Raw genomic sequence first — 19,792 nt, forward strand, 5'->3', positions numbered from 1 at the left:
TGCAGATAGAATTGAGGAATCTTATTAATCACTGGCAGATTCCTTTTTCCTGATGCCCTCAACAATTCACTCTTCCTGCAGCAAGACTTTGTTTGTTAGAGAGAAACACGGGTGAAGGGGGAAGACCATTACTCTTACATCAGTGGAAGTTGGTAGCCATACGTTTTGGTTTTCCTTTCATCTCCAGTGTCAAATGTGGGGCTCCAGCACTTTAGTTCCAGAAGAAGAGTAGGCAATGTCTACTGCTGGGATGGGTGCTGCAGGGAGCACCGGCACTGCAGTGGGGAGGTGGAAGTTAGCTGCGATGTGTGGGCTGGGAGAAGCGGAGGCTGGACCTCTTGTTTCATGCCCTCTTGATCAGGCTGCAGGGTGGTCAAAGCAGTCAAGGCAGAAGGCTGTTGAACTTATTTATAAATGACTGTAGGAGCAGAAACTTCCTCCCAAGAACACTTTCTTCTCAGCCTGTGGGATGCTGTGTCCGTGCCAGGAACCTCCGGTCTCATCTTCTGTGAGGACGTCACACCCATGACTGTGATGTCACTTCCTCCTTCTCCCATGACGGCGTTCCCTGTCACAATGGGAACACTTGCTCTGCTAGCCTGCAGTGACTTCAGATCCTCATGCCCTCTCCTGGGGTCCAGCCCCTCCAAAGCGAGTGCAAGGTTTAAAGATGTGCATTTTCATTGCAGTGCTCAACTGCAGAATCAGCTTTCTAGCCCAGAGTTTGACTAGGCTGGTTGCCTGTGTGGTGACCTCTGAAGGGACTTTTAACGGCATGTACAACACTGGGTATGATTTCACCTTACTTCAGAGACCAGCCTCTGCAGTAGCTGTGACCCCACTGTGTGCGTGGCAGTTTTATAAAACACTCCCCAGCAACTTAATTATCAGGGAAAATGTGGTTTGTCTGTAATCACTCTGCTGTTGTCGTATGTGAACCCCCGCCCACCTAGTAATGGTTGAGGGAGCAGATTCCCCCCGCCCCCGCACCCCTATTTTAGAACTTACTATGATGCAATATTTTAGCCAGTCCCCTTTAACTAATGCCTGGGATCTTCAGCATAACATTTCTTCCATTCTCAGCCACTTCACCTCTTCTCTCTTACATGGATTGGGGTGTATGGGCAAGGGGCTCATGAGCCTCTGTAATCCTGGAGAAGATGAGGATTCTGGGCCCATGTGAGGTCTTTCTATGGCCCTCTGTCTCCTCTGTCCCTGTTCTGGTTATCGCTTCCCCTGCTGAGACTTGGGCTGAGGTCTTGCCTCTGCCTTTCATCCAGCTCTGTGTCCTTGGCTAAGGGACTGGACTCAGCGTGGGGGCACCCTCATCCCTGCCAAAGCTCACCTGTGCTGGCTGGGTCCCCTGGCTCCTCTCTCCCCACCGCCCATCCCCCAAGGGAGCCTAAAGGAGTTTGTGGGCCCCCACCCCAAGCTGGAAGAACTCAGAAGCAAGTTCTCACCATTTTTACTTGGACTTCAGATCTCTACAAATAGCCCCAGTATCTATCGCCTCCTAGATTCTTGTACAGGAGTCAGTAAGTGCTCAAATGTAGCTGTTAGTCTATCTGGAGAAAGTATCTCCTATTTTTCCAACAGCAAGCTTTCCCTCCTTCCCTGCAATTTTGAGTCCCAGCCCTGGATTAGGAGCCAAGGGTACAACAGCTGAGAGTGGGAGCTTGGGAATCAGGCAGCAGCCCTAAGTCTGAGTCCCAGTCTTATCACCGGGATTTCTATGGCTCTCTGGCTCCTCTGTCCCTGTGCTGGTTATCACTTACCCTGCTGAGACTTGGCCTGACGTTTGTTACAATATTCAGCCATGGGCAAGTCATTTTGCCTCATTAGGCTTCCGTTTCCTCATCTGTAAAATGGGAATAATCATATCTGCCTCTCAGTATCATGAAGATTAAATGACACTGAATGCTCAGCACGTGTTTGCTGAATGAATGAACTCACGGGCCAAATGAATGAGCTAGCTGATGGGTTGGACTTTGCCGGTTTACTTGGGAGCATTGTAATGTTAAGGTAAACACTCTGGCCAGACTTCCTGGTCTCTCCCCTCTAACTACTTTTAAGTAAAAGCTCCTACTTGTCTGTGATTGCTTTTGTCTTTGCTGTAGGTTGGGTTAGCTTCACAGCAGATGGTGAGCTCTCCAAGGGTGGAGACCAGAGCTCCTCCTGTCTCTCCCTCAGCTTGGCAGATGCTCAGTAAATGGTCACTAGCCGTTGTGTCCTATTTGACCAAAAGGACTCCTGAATGCTGGCATGGAGAGAGAGAGGCCAGGCCTGAGATGAGCCCTTGGAAGTACCGGCTTCTACCCTCCCCAGCCACCTGGAAAGCTTGCTCTTGCGTCCTTGATATGGAAGCAGCTCAGAGTAGCTGAGACATTAACTTACATGTGGAATGAAGACAAGAGGGCCCAGGGACACTTAGGCACTCCATGCCCACGGGCCCTTCTAAAGGAAATTGTATCACCTTTGGTGATAAGGAAGGGGCCCAAGGGTGGACAAAACACAGGCTGGCCATGAGAAAGCTTGGCGTGAAAGGTCAGCTTTATAGAGTAAAGCAAATAATTAGGGCAATCAGACAATCCCTTTATGGAATTTTACCAGGAAGCTCTGGAAAGAACCAGCCAATATGTATTAGGGGGAAAAAGAAGAAGATAGGCCAGTGGTCAAGACACATTGATGGTGAAGAGCAAGAATGATGATCAGAGAACTCTTCGGGCTGAGAGGAGCCCACACAACTCAGTCCCTGGAGCTGCTTCGATGCTTCTTGCTTCCCTTGAATGGAGTTACCTGGGTGGGTCTCTGTTTCTTTGCTGTGGTTAGAAGAACTTGCTTTGCAGATTGAATGTGATAACAGGATGGAAGCCATAGCCAAATCAAGCAGGAAGGCCATGCTAAAGCCATTGCTTCTCAGACTTTCGCATGCTCATGGGTCACCCAGGGGATCTTGTTAAAATGCACCCCCTATTCATTAAGTTGGGGTGGGGCCTCAGATCCTAAGTTCCTAAGAGCTGTCATTTGAGGCTGATGTTGCTGGTTGGGGGATCAGGGTTTGAGGAGCAAGGGCTTAAGCAAACAACACACACACACACACACACACACACACACACACACACACACACACACGTGTGAGTACACACATCCATCACCAATTATAAAATTTTACACAGAAGTTATTTGATACGCCTCTAGTTTGTTGTTTAAACTTGTCACTTCTCACTTAGCTCCACTATAAAGCTGAAGAAAAAAAAGGATATCTTAAAACAACCAACTATTTTTATTTTTGGCATGAGAATCCAGGATAGGTTAAAAATTAAGAATAAATGTTCTTTAACTTAGCATAGGTTTCTTTTGTGTTTTAGGACAAGAAAATTCCATTTAAAAAACAAAACTGTAAGAGTTTATTTAGCTTCCTGAAATTGTAGCCTCCTTTAAATGTCTCCCTGGGGAGGACTCATAAAACAGTAGGGAAGAAATGGATTATTCAATAAATGGTGCTGGGACAATAGCTTTACAACTTGGGGGAAAAAATCAATTTAGAGTCTCATCTTACTGTACACCAAAATAAATTTCAATGGATTAAAGAACCAAATATAATACAAAAAGATTATAAAAGCATGAAGGAATCTCTAGATGGGGAATACTTAATAAAGTTAAAAAAGTTGGAAGAAGTCATAAAAGTTACACATTTTATTATATAACATTAGAAATTTCTGTCTGTAGTTCTTCCTGCTCCCACCCCATCGTAATTAAACAAAAATCAAGTTAGTAACAGAAGATTAACCACATCACGAACATCAAGAGAGGGGGCAGTTCAGTGAACTCTGTGCATTTGTCAAAACTCTGAGCTGTACCCTCAACAGAGAAAACCTTCCTCTATGTAAATCAAAACACAAGTTGCAAACGAGATATAAAAGAAAAAGAAAAATAGCTGTTGAAAACACACAAACATTAAAATATTGGCAATACACCAAACCAAAGGTTGATGTTCTTTTTCTTTTTTTTTTTTTTTTTAAGATTTTATTTATTTACTTGACGGAGAGAGCAAGAGAGCACAAGAAGGGGGAGGAGCAGAGGGAGAGGGAGAAGCAGGCTCCCCACTGAGCAGAGAACCCAATGCAGGGCTTGATTCCAGGACCCTGGGATCATGACTTGAGCTGAAGGCAGATGCTTAACCAACTGAGCCACTCAGGTGCCCCTGATGTTCTTCTTTTTTTTTTAATAATAATTTTATGTTATATTATGTTAGTCACCATACAGTACATCCCTAGTTTTTGATGTAAAGTTCCATGATTCATTACTTGCACATAACACCCAGTGCACCATGCAATATGTGCCCTCCTCAATACCCATCATAATTTTGAATTTGGTAAGCATAATATTAATATCTCAACAAGCACATGAGTGAGCAGACAAGTCATAAGAGAGGAAATTTAAATGGCTAAAATAATAAAATGCGAATTCACTCATCATTGGTATTTTAATGTCCCACCCAGCAAATTAGTCCAAAGTAAAGGAAAAACAGGAATACCCAGTGTGGGCAAAAGTGTAGTGTGGTAGACTGAGTAATGACCTCCAAAGAGACCCATGTCCTAAGCCTTGAAACCTTTGAATGTTATCTTCCAGGGCAAAAGGGGTATTGTAAATGTGAATAAACTAAGGATTTTGAGATTATCCTGGATTATCCAGGTTGGCTGTAAGTGTAATCACAAGTGTCCTTACAAGAGGGAGGCAGAGAGAGATTTGTCTGCAGAAGAGACGTAGGAGATGTGCCAATGGGGGCAAGGGACTGGAGTAATTCAAGGAAGGGGTCACGTGCCAAGGAATGCAGGTGACCTCCAAAAGCTGGACACGGCAAAGAAATAGATTTTCGCCTAGAGCTTCCAACCTGGCTGACACCTAGGCTTCATCCCATTGAAACTGATTTTGGACTTCTGGCCTCCAGAACTACACGGGAGCACCTGTGGGTTACTTTAAGCCCCTAAACGTGTGCTAATTTGTTACGGCAGGAAGCTAATGCATGCAGCGAAACAGTTTTTCGCATCAATTGTAAACAGGAACGCCAGCGGTGCGAGCTCTTTCGCAACATTTTCGCCATATGTGGGAAAACTATAAAAGTTTTATATCTAATGATTTAGTCATTCCATATCCGGGACTCTATTTCAAAGAGACAATTTGGTAAAAGCCTCTTGCATGAAATGCTCGTCATCTTTATAGTAGCAACAAACTGCAAACAAATTAAATGTTGGACAGAAAGGGAAAGATTGAACTACAGACTATCTGAGGACAGACTATCATTAAGCCATAAAATCTTTGGAAAGATTCTGTAAAAATATGGGGAATGTTATACTGCATAAATATTACATAAAAGTCAAGACGTGACATTATATATGCACCATGATTTCAACTGCATGAAAATACACGGGAATAAGATTGAAAGGGTATAGACCAAAATATTTGCTGGGTGTGGATGATTATTTTTATTCATTTGACTGTTCTATGTTTTCACATTTTCTATACTGAGTGTCTATTAGTTCCACGGTGAATTAATTAAGATCAGTAAGTGGTCCTCTTAAAAATGGAGGGCAGGAGCCAGGCTCTTGAGGTTGGTGTCATGGCTAAACCCTTGAAGGAAGTAGGAGCTCTGAAGAGATTGTCTAGGGACAAGGCAGAGAGGAAGAGAGGAGGGGTGCCGGAGTCTTAAGGGCTTGGCTGGTGGAAGTGAGGGTAGCACACCAGTGAAGGGTGACTGCCTGTGAGGGAGAGGAATTTGGCTTTGATCTGAGAGAGCGCTATGGCAACTGGTTAGCAAATTTGGGGATTTGGAATCATTAGATATAAAATCATGTAGTTACAAAATTTTTATAGCTTTTCCTACGTATTGTGAAAATGTTGCAAAAGAGTTCACACTGTTGACTTTCCCGTTCGCAGCTTGTGCAGAAGGCTGTCTTACTGCAAAGTTAGGTCTTAACAGGCTTCGCAAAATACATCTTTTCAGAAAAAAGGAGTAATCACAGTTGGTTGTCTACCCAATATCCGCTCCCTCTTCCATTCCCTGGCAGAACCCCAACATTGTGCCGGTGGCCTGCCCCCTACTGCCGTTCCCCCAGTCCAAGTCCATCAAGAAAGCCCATCTCAGCCCCAGCTGGAGATGGGAAGGGGGTGGGATGCTTCTGACTAGTCTAAGCCACTTACGGAAAGTCCATCCTACCTCTGTCAGTGTATATTTCCGGAAGCCAGATTTAAGCTCCTGTAATCACAGAACTTAGAGTAATGCCTACACTCAACCGATGCTCAATAAATGTTGATGAATGAAAACAGTCAGCCCTTGGCATTCCCCTAGCAATTGTTCTTAGTCCAGGAATGGACACATGACCTAGCTCGGTCAAATGAGGCTGAAGAGAAGGACTTTTAAGGTTATATGAAAGGTTCTTTGTGTTTTCCACTACTTTGAACAAAGAAGTGCACTGCCCCTGTTGCTTGCGGGCACCATCTTGCCACCTTGAGAAGCTAGCCTGAGAGTAAAGCCCCCACAGAGGAGGGCAGAGCTGAGAGAATCTTTACAAAAAGGAGCCAGAGCTTACTCTATCTCTCTACTTCCAGTTATGTGAGTTCACACTTTTTATTTGGGACCCTTTGTGTTGGCCTTTATAATGTGGGGTACAACAAGAGTCCAAGGATTTTTGGTGGAAAGCTCTAAATATTTAGAGTGTCTAGAATTCCACTTATCGAGGGCTTACCCCGGGTCAGCCACCCTGCTGAGCTGATGCAAGTGGCTCATAACCAGGTACGGATTTGTAGCCTGTGAAGGAGCTAGCCGTTCACTAGATTGACAGGATGGGACACACAGTTATCTTTTTGGTCTTAGAAAGGGTAAATGAGTGGCTGTGTTATTGGGGTAAATACACGGCAAGAAGAAACCAATGGTCTTGGGTTAGGGTGTGCCTCAATCAGGATGGGGTACGTACGTTGCAGTAACAAGCAACCCCCACAACAAAGGCTTGTTGAGAGCTGTGCTACACGTCCATCATGATTTGGGGAGGGGGGAAGCTCTGCTCCTCGTAGCTGCCAGGGATCCAGGTTGTTGGAGCAGCCACAGTCTTAAATGTTGCTGGTCTTTTGGAGGAAAAGAAAGATCTCTGGAGTGTTTCACATAGGTAATTAAATGCTCCACCTCACAACTGGTCTGTGAAGCCAGATTTGTGAGTGTGTAAACTGTGCGTAGGGCTCCATGCCTGTTTTATTTTTATTAATTATTTAATCACTTATTTATTTATTTATTTATTTATTGAGAGGGAGGAGGAGAACGAGAGAGCAAGCAAGCACAGGAGAGGTAGTGGGCAGGGCAGAGGGAGATGGAAAGAATCTCAAGCAGACTCCATGCTGAGTGTGGAGCCTGATGTGGGCTCAGTCTCATGACCCTGAGACCGGAGCCAGAATCAAGAGTCAGATGCTTAAGGGACTGAGCCACCCAGGCGCCCCTCCATGCTTGTTTTAATGCTCTGCTGTTGCCATGTTGAAATCCTTAATAATTTTAAAACCAGAGCCCCACATTTTTATTTTGCCCAAGGCCCAATAAATTATGTAGCCAGCCCTGGTGATATGTGTCGCTTATATTTACACCTTATTGGCCAGAACTGATCACATGTCCCACCTGGACCACAAGAGGGCAGAGAAGTGCAATTCTATTTTGAGCCAGAAAGAACCAGAACATTTGATGAACAACATAGAAGAGGACTACAGACTACCTGTCCTAAGTCTTTCCTTTTGCGGAACTGAGGGAAAGCTTCCCCTTGGTATGCAGAGCTCTAGGCTATAGAAGACCTTCTTCGCATAAAGGTCTCAGGATCTTTCATGAGAAAAAGGACACGGATTTCATTGTCTGTTCCTGGAGATTCAAAGTTATGGAAATCTGTTGGGGTGGACCAAGCCCAGGGGCTGGGAAGAGCAGTGAGGTTCCAGAATTGAAATTTACTAAGCTGAGGATAATGGGACTCAGTATGAAGGCCAAGGGGTTGGTGAAGGAAAACTTGTTCCACCCAATGTATGTGGAGCTGGGAGCCCTCTCTCACAGTGATCAGCCCTGGGATCTGGTGAGTGAGCATGGGCTGGGAACGAAGATGACTCAGCCCTGGATCCCAACATGAGGCCTTTGCTGCATCTGGGCCGGGGAAGTCCATCAGCCATGGACAAGGACGCAAAGGCCCCATCTTGGACACTGACAAAAAATGAGAAGTTAAGTCCCAGAAATTGGTGGGACTCTAGTTCTCTCTGGCATTTGGAAGCAAGAATGAACCCTCTTCAAAATGATTCAGGTTCCACGTTCCTTGGAAAATTTGCAAGGAGGGGCTGGCTTGAGACAGAAAAATGTTGGACTTCTTCTAATAGGACCTGAATGATTAAGACAGTGTGAAAGGCGGTACTCTGTATCATATGCTGAATTGGGGAAGTAGCTCACATGGTTACTTTGCAGCTTAGCCAGAAGAACCCTGTTCATGTAAAACTATCTGAGAGAACTCTCTCAACTTGGGTGGAACATCTCTCCCAGCTCTTGTGGCAGCCAAGTGGAATACCCATGGGACCACAGAGCGACTCCAGTGAACTCTTCTGTGGATCAGCTGCTGAGTTGGGGGGGTATAGATTCCTGAGACTTGGGCTCAGCCAGAGAGTGGAGGATGGGAGAAGTTGTGTTCCAGAAGATCTGCTTGGATTCATGGCATACCCACAGCCATGTGAAAGAGGTCCGTGGGACCACTTGTGCTCTTCACTTGTTCACCTCAAGGTTCAGAGCTCTTTTGGCTTTTACAGGGAGTCTCCTGGAAGACAGAGGTATGGTGGGGAGAAAAGAATTCATTGCAGTGAGCTTGACAAAATGAGCATCTCACCTGTACTGAATGCTGTTGGTGTCCTGCCCAGATTCCTTTTACCAGGAAGGGGCCTGTTTTCTCCATCACTGTGGAGCTGTTGTGTTGGCTGCTAAAGGCTCACAAGGGGCTCCTTCTCCCAAGAACTACCCTCTGCTGAGTGGAAACTACCTCCTCTTGGAGATTATATGTCCCCTGCTGGGGAAGGGCAACTTTCAGCCAACAACTGACATGGTACTAAAGACTGGCCCTCTTTTCTCAAGATATGTCTGCTCAGTGGTGCCATTCATGCCCAGAGCTCCCCGCTTGACACCAGCTGAGGTCACATCCTTGCTCGGCTCTGTCCTCTGCTGCGTTTGCTTCTCTTGTTCCCATTCTCCTGAGATCCCTCCTCCACTAGATTATGTGTGCCCGATCTCCATCTCAGATGTGCTCCCAGGGAGCACACTCATTCTCCTTGTGTGCTTGGAGAAGTGTTTGGTGAAGAAAGGACAAAGGCTCCCGGGCAGTGGGATGGGGGAGAGGGGAGGCACAGTTCTCTTTCTTCATGGATGGAAATAAGCTTCCCAAAGACTGGGGGGCAAAAGTCACTGAAAAGTTCTCTGTGCAAGTCACGGGGGTTTGCAGAAAACTACGCAGGATTTGAGGGGCCAAGGTCAGCTCTGGGAGAAGGCATGTGGGCTGGGCTCTGAGCTGGGACTATGTCCCAATACAAGTCAGCGTGGTTTGGGAATACATCTAGGTCGCAGGTCTTTGCTTTTCTTCCCTTCTCTTTGTCCCCCTTCCCTCCTCTTTTCCCCAATTCACTCCTCACCTCTAGAACTTTCCATCCATTTTGAGTGAGGCAGGGGTTCCATGGAGGGTCAAGTCACTGAGGGTATTCTTGCTTAGTGAAATGGCACTGGGCACGGACTTTGACCTGTGTCCTCTCACCCTGACCCAGCTACATGAGACGCTAAGCACAGTTGTGCTTGCAGAAACCCCCCCTTGGACCAGAAGTGTCCTGCATGGCCCCAGTTCCCTGTGGTTCTGCCCACTCCTCCTTCCTGCTCCTCTTTGCTTAGTCTTTCTCTGGAATCTCCTGATCCAGTCTTTTGGATTTCTGGAATTCTAGTTTCTCTTTACGGGGATCCTGATACCAGTCTTGTTGTGCCTCTATATCTTTTCTGCTTAAAACCTTTCCTGGTGTCCCACATCCTCTAAGGTCTTCTGCATAGCTTGCCATTCCTTGCTTGGTCTACCTTTCCCCACCTCTGCAGCCAGTCGCCCCACCCTGTGCACCTCCTGCCTTGGCCCTGCGTATCACACAGCTCTGTTTCTCAAATGACTACTCATCCATCTGTGCCCTTGCTTCTGCTGCTCTCTCTCCTTAGACCACCCCTCTCCCTAATTGACCTTCTAAGAGAGTGATACAAGCCACTTTTCTTCTCTGAACTTTTCCTTGTCATCCTGGAAGCAACTGCCCAATCCCCTGCCTTGGACCCTTTCCTGCCTATCTTCCCCCACATCATTCAGTACTGATTTTTAACTGGGAACAGCACCACTGCATTGCACTTCTAGGCTACAGAGTTGGACTATAAGCTTTTTGGGGGCAGGACTGTGTCCATTACCTCTTTGAATCTCAGGTGTGTTGCACAGGGCCTGGCACAAAGCACCTGGGAGGGACAGAGTGCACTGGACTCACCATCCACGTCGACTTCCTTCTAGTGCCCTTTTTATACAGAGGGGCTGGGAAACCAAAGTCCACGTTTGCCAGACTCCCATGAAGCTAAGGTTCTGAACGAGACTGAAACAGAGACCAACTTCCTGCTGCTTCCATTGGTCCTGCTGGCCATTGAGATGCTGGGGTTTTCTGCAGTACATTCCTGTGGCTAGTCAGTAATTTCATGGGTGTTGAGAGGCAGGGCTCAGAGCATCCATGTTTTGTTGGTGTCAGTCTAGAGAGCATGCCCTTACTCTAGAACGAGCATTCCATGGGGGACTTGTGACCGCTGATTATCAGTGAGGTCTTGTGTTCCTGTGCGCGTGGCATGGGAAACAGCTCCTCCCCTCAGCTAGTTCAGCCATGTTGTCTTGAGTGTCACGTTTCTTTCAACCCTCCCCAAAGTTCTCTAAGTACCTAGTTTCTTGCATTAAATCCATTTTTGCTGAATTCAGTTCAAGTAGTTTCCATTTTCACAACTGCCCCCTGGTTAATATAGTATGTTTGCAGAATATTGAAAGATCATATGGTTCTCATCTAATAAGTTCATTTCACTGAAGAGGACACCGAGGTGCGGAAAGAGAATCACCCAAGCCAATGGTGCAGCCAGGCCTGGAACCAGGACTCCCGTCTCCTCGTCTAGCGATATTCCTCCTGTACCAAAGTGACATTTCTACCTGCACTGCCTCACCCTTCTCTGCCTTGCGCTCTGGAATGAATCTCTCTCTTCAACAGGTGGGATGGGAACCCACCTTGTTCTGGAATCCTCGTCTTAGGGTTTGCATCTGAGGGGATCCAAATAAGAGAGCAATTCTTCCCTGTCAGTAAGCTGGCAAGTCTCAGGGAAGGCTACAGGCCCCAGAGAGGGTAGTTTGGGGAGCAGATTGGCAAGAGATTTAGAGACAGAAGGGCCTTGCCAGAGCCCACTACACTTGTTCCTGGAGGTGGACCACAAGTGGACCCCAGGTGCCGTCCTTCCGTGCCGCTGCCCACTGAGATCCTGGCTTTCCACCCCAAGGTAGGTTCCAGAAGGTAGATTGGTTTTGGTAAGTCTGTAGTGTCAGATAAGATGATCTTGTTTATATCCCATGAAAGAGAATAAATATCTGGTCCTTTTGTGAAACTACAAATTCTTCGGAAAATGGAAAAATTACCTCGAATCTACTGTTTTTAGTCTATCCACCGGTCAAACATAAGGTTTGCTTAAAAGAGTCCCGCCTGCAGTTGGCCAGTCCTAAAAATCTGAAAATGAGCCCAGTGCCTAGGATCTCTCTGTCTTCACAGCGCAATGATGTGTGGGGTGGGGGCCCCAGGGGACACAGAAGGATGATCGTGGCACACAGCCTGGACCTCCTTCAGCACGCAGCCCCAGGCAGTAAAAAAAAAAAAATCTCCAGAGAAATGATAAGGAGATTTAAAAATAAAAGCCAGCCGAGCAGCCTGCAGCATCCCCCTTGCTGGCACCTTGTCCTCCCCACCCCTGGCTCTCAGTGCATGGCAGGACCCAAGTCTCAGTCCCCAGGGCCCTGCCTCCTCAGGCACCTTGGGCCCAAGGGCTCTGCCCCAAGGTCCAGCCTGGCCAAGAGTGGTCAGCGGAGCAGAGAGAATCAGAATGACCCACATACTCAGAGATAAGGCCACAGTTTGTTGATTTAGGGGCTTGGTTATTCTCTAAATAAACTTTCCTTTTTCAAAAATTTCTCTTTCAACTGGAGTTGAGTGTTTCCTTGTTACTTTCCCAGGGGAGAAGCTTGTGTTTTGCTTTTCATAAATTTTTCTAGAAACCGTTCCCATACTCACACCCACCAGATACCAAGCTCCTCTGACCCTTCTTAGATCGGCCACGAAGGGTGGATGATTGGGCTGTGGTGGAAGTCACACATTCTCTTGGAGTCCCCTGGAGTTCAGTGGGGGTGAGGGAGGGAGAGGTTTCTGTGACAAGTACAGGCAACCTGGAAGGTTGAGGATGGGCGATGCTCTGGGGCCACGTAAGAACAGGCATCACAACTCTAAGAGGGGCAGTTACCCTGTCTCCATTTAAGAATGAGGAAACGGAGGCTCAGTGTGTGTGTGTGTGTGTGTGTGTGTGTGTGTGTGTGTGTGTGATATGACTCATTCAGGAATGTGGTACAACCCAGAGAGAAATGGAAGCCCAGTCCAAGACTCAGCCCCGTGCTTCTCTGTCTCTCTGACTGACCATGCAAGTTCGCTCTTGTGTCAGTTAGCTGCTGCCGCGTAACAAACCACCCCAAAACTGAGTGGATTAAAACAACCGCATGCACCTAGTTCATGATCTCTAGGAGCTGCTAGTTCTGCCTGGCCTCGGCTGGGCAGCTCCGTTGATCTGGCTTAACTTACCTGTGAGTCTGCAGTCAGCTGAGGTTTGGTGGCCTCGCTCATGTGACTGGTGATTGGCTGGCCGTTGGCAGGCGTGACCATGGGGTAACTGAACCCTATCGTCCCTCTTCCTCTAGGAGGCTGACCCAGGCTTGCTCACAGGGTGGTGGCTGTAGTTTTCCTGAGAGCAGCAGAAGGAGCAACCCTGCCTCATAGCCCTTTTCAAGTCACTGCTCCCATCACCTTTGTCTCATGAGTCAGAGCAAGTCACATGGCCCAAGTCAGATGCCAGGAGTGGAGGAAGACCTCACCTCTCAATGGGACGAGCACACTCTGTAAGGGTTTTTCCAACCGACCCTGGTTACAAACAGTGCTGTGGCCCCCTGGGGCCATGTGCGGGGGCGGGAATAGAGTCCGAGTGGGACCCCCCAGTTCAGTGCCCCGGGTCCTGTTACTGCGCTCTGCTGCTGATCATGCAATGTCTTGCTTTAACCTACCTGCCCACTCACCTTCAGTCCCTGACAGAGCAAAGACCCTTGCGTGGCTGGGAGATGGGACACGGGAGAGGTAAGTTTTGGTGTGCGGGAAAGGATGGAAGGGAAGAAGCAGAGGCCAGGGTACTGCCCGGGGTCCAGCAGAGCAGCACAGCTGTGGTCTGGGTGTAAGTGGTGGGAATCGGGCTGAGAAAGCTCCACAATTTATATTCTGCCGTAGACACTGTTTTGGACCCCACTGTCAACGGTCCTTCCATCCCTCTTTGATTCCCTCTCAACGAGTTCCCAGGACCCTCCAGTTGTGGAGAAGCCTGTTGATCATAACTTTTAACTTATTTTTTAAATCACTGAGCCATCACATACTAAATATACTACCCCTCTCAAGGGCATTTGAAATATAAATAAACATGGAGGGGGCAGGCCTTACGAAAAGAGTGAAACTCTTTGGAATGTTGGGAAATTAGACAACATGGGTGGCCAGTGAGGATGTAGGTAATTTGGGGTGAGTGGGTCGGGGTGGGTGGCATTCTGTGAGACCTCCTGTATCATCAGAACGTTTTCACTGTATTTCTTGGTATGCTAAAATCTGGGAGAGTAAGAGGTCCTAAAACAGGGTCTTCAATCCAGAAGTGCGTAGAACCTTGAATTCTGAACTTTAGAGTTGAAAGGGACTTCAGAGCACAACCATGAGGCCCCGCCCCTCTTATAGGGTGTTTCAGGCCAAGGGGGATGGGGTGGGAAAAGGACTTGGCAAAGATATCGGAAGAGTGTGTTTGCCAATATTAGCAATATTGAACATCGCACAGCCAATAGCAGGATTCTGATCTCGTGACACCATGGGACTGACATTTATTGAGTGTCACATGTGTGTAGGCACTGCTGTGCTCCTATCAAGCATCTCACTAATTCCTACAACAACTCCGCAGTGGGTATTAGGGGGGCCCAGGCCACAGGACCCACCCCCAGCAGCTGTGGACATTGGCTGCTGAGAGCTCACCCCGGGATCTTCTCTGGGAGACTAATCTTGGCTGACGGGAGCTGCCCTATGGAAGAAGCCGGGGAGAGTATGACCACACCTGCGGGCATTCTTTAGTCAATGACTTACTGATTTGGGTGTGTAATAGCTCGGCCTCCTTGCCTGTCGGGGGAGGGGGGTGACTCCGTGGTACCATTCAGGCTCCAGAGCTCCACGTGGGGTCAGGCTGAAGCTAAACTCCAGCTGAGAGCACAGCCCAGCTCAGCTTCCTCCCCTCCCCTCCCCTGCGTCCCTTATTTCCTCTCACCTGAGAACCCCTCCCTCCACCCACTAATCTGTGCCCACCCGTATCCCTGTCTCAGGCTCTGCTTCTGGGAAACCTGACCCAAGATGAATCCTCCATAGTATTAGCTCAAAGTCACATGGCTTGTGAGCCAGGTGGCCAGAACTGGACCCCAGATCCTCGACCTCCAAGTTTTCTGCTCTCACCAGTTCAGCCCTGCCCCCTCACTCCAACTGTGGGTATGGGGCCTTACGGGGGCTGAGCCGTATTTCTGGTATTTGTTGCTCCGGGGCTCACCATATGGGAAACATTGAATGTCCACATTCCTCGTGGCATCCTAGGGTCCTGCTAACCCTCCTGCCTCTCTGGGGGCTCACGGGAGCAATGACCCAGCCCCCCCCAACCCCGGGTGGGAGTGTTCCCTGCAGAGTTGCCAGCAGGCCCTGTGACTGTAGGGATCCAGGAGGCTGGTGGGGCTGAGGGCTACCGGAGATCGGGTTCCTGGGTAGAGGGCATAGGGGTCGGGGTCTGGCCTATCGATGTCTGCTCCCCCATCCAGCGTCTTTCCTGCCATCCTGGGTGTGAGCACAGCGGGAGAAACTGGTTCTGAGGTCACGGCTTCTCAAGGTCTCATGGTGCTGGGTGGGCCGAACGCGCCCTATGCTTTGCCCTGTTTAAGACGTGTACCATTATGCAGATGAGGCTCCTCGAGGGCAGGTGCCTTGGCTGGGGTGGCCCAGCTGGCAAGTGGCTCCGCAGAGACTCACGTCCTGGGGCTCCCATGTAAAGCATAGATGCTATCTGGAGCAGTTTTTGCAATCCCCAACCCCCCCCCCCCCCCCCCCCCCCGCCGCCGTGAGATCCCTTTATTCCTGGTGGTCTTTTCTGGAAGGCCCTGCTGCCCTCACTCGGAAGGACTGGCCGATTGGGGCAAACCTCTGACTATTCAGCGGGGAGACTGGGCTGCCTGTACCCCAGTCATGCTTCTGGGAAGTGCTGTCCTTAGACCTGGGCAGCCGGGGCCTCCGACCGTGTTCAGGGCCGCAGAGCAGAACTTTTCAAGCTATCTGTGCTGAAGGACCAGATTTTACATTTCCCAGTCTGCTGTGGACCGATGCTTTTGTCAAATACAATAAAAAATGAATTACTGGAGAGACGAAATGTAAAAAAAAAAAAAATGCGTGAAACAAAGCATCGATTTTTGTTTGATTAGATTCGAAAGACAAAGTTAGGTGGTCAGACGCCTACGAAGTTCCTAAATACTTACTTGGTGTTGGCGCTAACCGTGTCACGGGCCCGCGACAAGCAGCTCCTGGGCTGGCACTGCTTGAGGACTGTATTTTGGACGGCCTTGCTTTAGAGGACCTCCTCGTTCCTTCCCTGCTGTGCCAAGGACACCTGCCCACCAGGAGCTCGTGACACCCTGTCCCCTCCCTTACTTTGGGGCCACACTTGGGATCAGCAGGACTTTGGAATTCCCTGTTTACATGGCCTCCTCCTGCTTCTGTGCCCTGTGTAGGCATCTTCTCGGGGTCTGTCCTCCCACGGTTAGCCGGGCGGTTGGCAGGCTCCCCTGGGGAGGCGGGGTTATGGGCAGAGCTTGGGCTTAAAGGCTCAGGTGTCCACATACCAGCAGGCAAGGCCCTGTGTGGTGCAGGGCTGGCGTGAGAAGGACGTGGGCTGCAAGTCGGGGGCTTCCCCTTGGCCTCTTGTCTCACCACCCCACAAATGTCGGGGGGCAGACCCGCCTCTGGGCTTATGGTGTCTCTTGCCAGGTTGTGGCTGATGGGAAGGAGAGAGGTGGGGGCCGAGGACCTGGGCTCTTAAGTGAGCGGCTCTCTGTGCCCTGGGCACCCACCCCGTGTGGCAGTGAGCCTGTGGACATGGCTGGCCAGCCCTTCTGGGCGCGGTTCCCTCTCTCATGTAGCACCTCGTTGGGACCCTTTGGTGCCCCTGATCGTTGTTCTGTGTGCTGTCTCGGGGGCTGACCCAGCAGTAGTCCGATACCCCTGGAGGGCAGGACAGTCTCTCCCACATCCCTTCGGCTCTGGGGCCACATGCACAGTCTTACCCGTGGAAGTTCTTCCATTGCCTTGACTCTGGTTTTGAACCAGAACAGTCCCCACAGCGTCCTAGGATCTGAGTATTTGGTGTGTGTCCACTTGCCCCACAGAGCGGATGCTCTCCAAGGGCAGGGACCACAGGGTTTCCTGGGGCCTACGAGCCTTGCTAAGTCTTGCCGGCCGAAGGGCTGAAGAGCTGCTGTAACTTCCAGGGGCCACGTGCCGGCTTTGACGACATGAGCTAAGTTCATTTCTGAAGGTTGTGAGCCAGACCAGATACCCTGAGCTTTCAGGACACAACGGCTGAATGAGTGCCTGGGCGTGGGTGGCTTCTCTGTCCTCAGGACGGGGCTGGCAGCCGGGGCTATCTTTGGGGTGGGGGGCTGGGAGCTGCAGGGGCCTCCAAGGTCGCCATCTCTGAGCCTCACCCTCATCTCGCCCCTGGCCATGCCCGCGTGACCAAGCGCAGTGCGTTAGGGTGGGGGCGTTCTGGAACACTCCATCTTTGGCTGCCTCAGGCAGCAGTAGAGACCAGAACTGAGACTTTTCTCACCTTCCTTGGGAAGGCTCAAATTGATACTGGATGCGAAAGCCCTTTGCAAACTGTAAAGTGCCATGCATCGTGAGAAGGGGTGTTCATTTTTAAGACCACAGTTGAGTATTTGTTGTCTTCGCAGGGAGTGGTGGACCTTCTTTTAGGGCAGGCCAGCCAGGGGCGACTCTTGGATAGTCAGCAAGATGCTGGGCGCCCATCCCCAAGCTCGGCTGCTTGTGTGGTCTGCAAGGGAAACGAGAGCCAGGGAAACAGTAGGGGAAAGTCTTCCTGCACAGCTGCAGGCAGGGCTGTAGATGCCCGTGGGCAGGTGGGGAGGAAGTAGTCCCTTCCTGGGCCAATGTGCCTCCCACAGATCCTTGGAGCAGAACGGCACTTAGAGAACCAGCAGAGATTGCATTTAGACAGTATTATGGGTTACGACTGCGGTCACAATTGAAGTTGCCCGTCAAATTCATGTGGTTACTTAGCACGATGGTCAAATTTTTGTGTCAACTTGGCTGGGCCACGGAGCTCGGAAATTTGGTCACACGTTCTGAATGTTTCTGTGAAGGTGTTTTTCTTGGATGAGATTAACATTTAAATCAGTGGAATCTGAGGAAAGCACATTGCCCTCCATGTGGGTGGGCCTCATCCAATCACTTGAAGGCCTTAATAGGACAAAGGCTGGCCTCCGCTGGGCAAGGAGGAGTTCTGCCAGCAGACTGCCTTTGGAGCTGAACTGTAACTCTTCCCCGAGTCTCCAGCCTGTCAGCCTCCCCCATCAGATTTTGGACTCATCATTCCTCCACAATCACATGAGCCAATTCCTTCAAATAAATCTCTCTTTATTACGTATACACACACCCCATTGTTTCTGTTTCTCTGGAGAACATTGACCATTACACTTGTCTTCGTAGAATGATAGAGGAATGGAGACACAGGTTACCCAAGATTCTGTCTCAGGATGGCCAGCAGCTCCCTAAGTTCATAGCTTCTTTGGTCTCCTTGATCACATGGGGTGTGTATGGCTGGGAGCCAAGGTGCTTGTGGGTCACCTTGACACGAACCCATGGCTTTTGCTCCTCACCAGCTTTTCATATCATGTGAGTCGGGTAGGCGCAAGGCCTGCAAGCCAACACGTAATGTTTCATATTTTTTCCGTAGTTCCAGGAAACAAGGCAGTGAGAAAGAGGGAGGTCGAGGTTACTTCTAAGCAGGCCCGGAACCGATGTTAATCCTTTACGTGCAAGGATGCAGTCCTTGCTGCTGACAGTTCTTGTGGTTCCCAAGCCTCTACTCATTGTGATTCACGGGTGAAGGCAGAACCCAGAGGAAGACAAAGGAGTCAGTGTTCAGCTTTTGGTATTCAGTAGGGGCTGTCGAGGAAGCCCCTCCAGGGCAAGAATTATGGAAGGCAAGGATTTGTGCTTTTGCCAGAGCTGGGTTTTGCTGAGGCATGAAAGGGCTTTCTCAATTTCCCAGTTTCTCTTTCAGTACTGGGAAGTCTCAGTGGTGTCCCACTCAAAGTCACAGTGTGGGACGTGTGGGTGATGTCACATGGTGGGGAAGTCAGGGGCAGAACCCTTTCTGGGCTCCAGGAAAGGAGCTATGGGCAGGGGAAGGGGAACTGAAGAGTTCAGACCTGCTCCCTGGTTTCCCTCTTGGTAAAATCCTGGGGGTCTCCACCTGATGGGACAGGTTTGGAAACTCCAGAGCAGATGGGAGCTCACTGCTGCCCCCTGGGAGAGGAGGCAGAACCCTACCACCAGGGAGAGGTGATGATAAAGTAGAAGTAATGGTGAGGCTCAGCTGTGCTGAAAGGCCCTGAGATTTCTCCGCCCAGCCCTGCTCCAGCCTCCCACGAGCCCTGTAGGGCTTGGAAGAGATCCAGGAACATGCCTGTGGCCCCTGGAGAGTGGCGGGGAGGGGACTGAGGGGCAACACGCCAGCCAGGGTGTCACAGTGATGGCAGGCAAGGGGCCTCCCTGACATCATCCTGGTCGGGAGCTGAGGGATGAGCAGCACAGTGTCAGGGGCCAGGTTGAGAGAAAGGCTGAATCTCTTCCAAGGGTCTGCAGCCCCCATGACTGCTCAGATGGCTGCTCAGCCCCCAGTGGCAGCGCCCAGCTCAGCCCAGGAGGGACTGAGATTGGGCTTAGCGGCCGCGTCCCACTCACCGGTCTGGAACCTCTTATTTGCATCCAGCTGACCTCTCCTCTCCACACTCATTTCCAGTAAGCCACTGGGGTCAGCACCAGTTCAGTAATGGCTGATATGGACAGCAGCCTGGGAGCCCGTCAGTTCCTTCCTCAGCACCAAGGCAAATTAAGGGGCAAAATCTGGCCATTCATTACTGAGGGCCAACTGGAGAGAGGGCGGCCCCAGTGCCGTCATGGGAGGTCCCAGTATCGCTCCCCTTTTCCTCTCTGGTCAAAGTAATAAGTTCTTTCTTCTCTGCCTTAGGGTTGGGAGTGGGGAGCACTGCTGAGGTGGTGGACAGGTGACCCACAGAGTCCCAAGACTCCAGTCTGA

Source organism: Ursus americanus, chromosome 22, assembly GCF_024610735.1.
Source record: "Ursus americanus isolate L20-20 chromosome 22, mUrsAme1.1.p, whole genome shotgun sequence".
NCBI lineage: Eukaryota > Metazoa > Chordata > Mammalia > Carnivora > Ursidae > Ursus > Ursus americanus.